Below are 3,805 nucleotides of genomic sequence, written 5' to 3'. Positions count from 1 at the left end.
AATGTCTTTAACATTTCTTATAGTGCAAGTTAGCTCGTGAGTAATTATTTCAGCTTTTGTTTGTCTAAAAAGTCATTATTCATCTTCATGTTTGAAATATATGTTTGTTAGCTGTAGGATTCTAGGGTGATAGTTATTATTTTTTAAAGACTTTAACACTGAGAGGGAAGTACAGAGAGTTCCTATATGACTTTTTCTCCTGAACATGCAGTCTCCTCCAACGATTGATATCCTTTATTAGGATGACACACTTTTTACTTTGGATGAACCTACATTGATTCATCATAATTATCTAAAGTCCATAGTCTACCTTGGGGTTTGCTCTTGGTTTTGTACATTCTACAAGTTTGGACAAATATATAATAATATATCTGTGTGTCATTATACTATCACACAGAGCATGTTCAGTGCTCTAAAAATCCTCTGTGCTCTGCCTCTTCTATGTGTCACTCTCTCATCCCCTGAAACCATTGATATTTTTATTGGCCCCATAGTGTTGCCTTTTCCAAAATGTCACATAATTGGAGTCGTACAGTATATAGCCTTTTCATATTGGTTTCTTTCACTTAGTGATCTACATTTGAGTTTCCTCCATGTCTTGCCTCCATGCTCTATCTTTTCTCCAGCATTTAAACATATGGGAAGTATTGACTATTATAATGTCCCTTACTACTAATTCCATATATTATTAGTGGGTTTATTTCCATTGATTGGTTTTTCTCCTTATCATGGGCTATGTTTTCCTGCTGCTTTACATTCCTGGAATATTTTATTGGACGTCAAACATTGACAATTGTACCTTGTAGGGTGGGTAGATATTTTTGTATTCCTACAAATATTCTTGAGATTTTTTTAATGCAGTTAAGCTACTTGGAAACCATTTAATCATAAAATGATTAAAATCGTAAAACTAAAAGCTTTAATTTAAAATTCTGTTAGGTGACACCAGAGCAGTATTTAGTGTAAGGCAAACTGTGCCCCACTATTGAAACAAAACTCTTTGGAGTAGCTACCCAATATCCTATGAGTTATATTCTCTATTCTGGCTGATAAGAACAGGAAATATTATTTGATCCTGTTTGAATTCCAAGTGTGCTCCTGATAATTCCTTCATGTTTGTTTTTTTACCTGGTCTGGGTAGTTTATTTCCATATATGTACTGATCAGGACTCAAGAGACATCGTCTGTAGCTCTCCCAAGCTTGCTCTCTGTAGCTCATTCATCTTTGTCCTCTGTCCTCTGAACTCTAGCCACCTTGTCCTCTCTGGACTCCTAACTTCATCTCTTCATCTCAGAAAGTTTGATAAATTCTACTTGGGTTTCCTTTCCATGCTGTGCAACCTGGAAACTCTCCAGGTGGAAAGTCACAGTAATTGTAGGGAGCATCTCCTTTGTTTTGATTTCTCAAGGAGCATCACTGATGTCCGATATCTTGAAACCCATTGTTTCATATATTAGTTTGTTTTTTAAGTTATTTCAGGTGGGAGAGTAAATCTAGTTCCTGTTACTCCATTTTAGCTAGACACAGAAATTTCTCAACTGTGGTGCTTCTGAGACTTTTAATCCTAAAATATTGGTGGCTTTGGGTTAGGATGGGCTGAACACAAATAATTAATCATGGTTTAATTTCCAAAGAAGAGGAAGAACTTCATGGATAAGCATAAAGTTACCGAGAATGGGAATATCACAGCAATTTGTCTGTTAGGTGTTGGTCTTCTCTGTTTGATGATGGCAGTTCTATGGACCAAGATAAACCCACTTTTACTTATGGCCTCACTGTTATATGGTCTACATCAGAGAAAAGAAATATGTAGGGAGATGTGTCCTCTAAGTTTGGGCCAGGTAGGTGTATGCAACATCACACTTTACCCTCTCTGGAGCCACTTGTGTGGAATAATAATTATTCATGACAATGGTAACTAGTAGTTTTTGAGTACTTGCATAGGAACTCTATGCTGCACAATCTCAGTAAGTTGATATTTTATCCTCACTTTCTAACTGAGAGAAATAAAGTTCAGATAAAATAACACACCCAATATCTCTCAGCTATTGAAAGTTATAGTTGGGATTTAAACCCAGATCAGTTTGATTCTGAAGCCAAAACATTTATATTCTATTCTATGCTATGCTAAAGGAACTCCAGCCAGCCACTCAGTAATCTCTTGAGAAAATCCCAAGGGACCAATAATTTGAGTTTCTTTATACCTCCATCCACATTTAGCAAAGCCTCTTGAAGAGAAAGATATAGAGCTGTCATCAACCAGTATTGACCTTGAATGAATCCTGGGTAAGAGAAAATAGGGGACTTGATAAAACTCTCCTATATCATGAACTCATTTGGAGGTCCAGGGTACTATCTGAATTTTACCCTTTGAAATCTAGACTCAAGTTAAACAGAGATTGACAGGTTTCCCCTAGAAGGAATCTCATGTTCAAACCCAACAAGAGAGTTGGTCGTGATGTTATCATGTTACTCTACTTTAGCAAGTTCTTTGAAGATAAATTCAAGAAAGTTGAATTATTATCATCTTGGGTAAGTATGAGTTCTAAGGTTCTGTTTATGAAGCTAGGATTCAATTTAATTCAACAAACATTTATTAAATGAGTTGTCTATGCTAGGCAGTGTCTTAGACTGGAAAATCAAAAAAGGAATCAAACGTAGACCCTACCATAGAGGAAATCAAAGTCTAGTTTGGGACATGGAAGCATAAACAGATAATTATGAGAGCGTGGACAAAGTACAACAAAAACCAAAAAAACATACACAGAGGGCCATGAGGGCTCAGAAGAGAGGCCAGTGGTCCCTGCCTGGGGATGGGAATGCCCATCCAGAACTCTTCATCCTCTTTTAGTTGTTTCATGAGCAGCGTTCAGAGTTTCAAGATCTTTAATATTACGCTAGACTACAGCATGCATGTGGTAGTCATGCCATTTGTTGTTCTTGGGATTCCGAATGTGATTCTAGAGTCACAATGCTAGGAATACACTGAAAGGAGAGTGGAGATTCCAAGTGATGTTAGGCATTGCTCTGCCTTTGATGTGCTCTGAGACTTGAATGTGTTAGTGGATCTTTTGGCTTTCATCAGGTGTCAGTTTTGGGGTGCACTTTAAGCCAATTGTTGGATATTACCAGCAGAAATCTGGAGATTCTCCAAGGGAATGATGGGTCAGAATTCTCTTACTACAAAGTGAGATTCTCCTGAAATATGAGTTGAAATAAGACTGCACTTTGATAAGAGTGCCTGGGTGGCTCAGTTGGTTAGTCATCTGACTTTGGCTCAGGTCATGATCTCACAGTTTGTGGGTTCAAGCCCTGTTTTAGTCTCTGTGCTGACAGCTCAGAGACTGGAGCCTGTTTCAGATTCTGTGTCTCCCTCTCTCTCTGCCTCTCCCCTGCTTGTGTTCTCTCTCTCTCTATCTCAAAAATATTAAAACATTAACAATATTTTTAAATTTTCTTTTTTTTTCAACGTTTATTTATTTTGGGGACAGAGAGAGACAGAGCATGAAGGGGGAGGGGCAGAGAGAGAGGGAGACACAGAATCGGAAACAGGCTCTAGGCTCTGAGCCATCAGCCCAGAGCCCGACGCAGGGCTCGAACTCACGGACCGCGAGATCGTGACCTGGCTGAAGTCGGACGCTTAACCGACTGCGCCACCCAGGCGCCCCAACAATATTTTTAAAAAAGATGGTACTGTGATTGTATTCTGTGGTCCTAGAAAATAATAGCAAGCAAGCTATGTTAAAATGTAAAAAAAAAATTATTAGTATCACCCCTTATTTTATATTGAGCAATATTCCTTAA

General features: G+C 38.1%; 1 long non-coding RNA gene across 1 annotated transcript; it reads right to left on the bottom strand.

Annotated features, from left to right (window-relative positions):
* Nucleotides 1-1,608: 1,608 nt before the first annotated feature.
* Nucleotides 1,609-2,915, bottom strand: LOC123585420. Its single transcript, XR_006706151.1, has 2 exons — nt 2,765-2,915; nt 1,609-1,737 (listed from the first exon to the last, which is right to left on the bottom strand). It is a non-coding gene; the product is annotated as an uncharacterized LOC123585420 (long non-coding RNA).
* Nucleotides 2,916-3,805: the final 890 nt, after the last annotated feature.

The sequence above is a fragment of the Leopardus geoffroyi genome, chromosome C3 (genome assembly GCF_018350155.1).
Source record: "Leopardus geoffroyi isolate Oge1 chromosome C3, O.geoffroyi_Oge1_pat1.0, whole genome shotgun sequence".
NCBI lineage: Eukaryota > Metazoa > Chordata > Mammalia > Carnivora > Felidae > Leopardus > Leopardus geoffroyi.
Note: the sequence above shows the minus strand (reverse complement) of the source record. Positions and strands in the feature narration are given on the sequence as shown.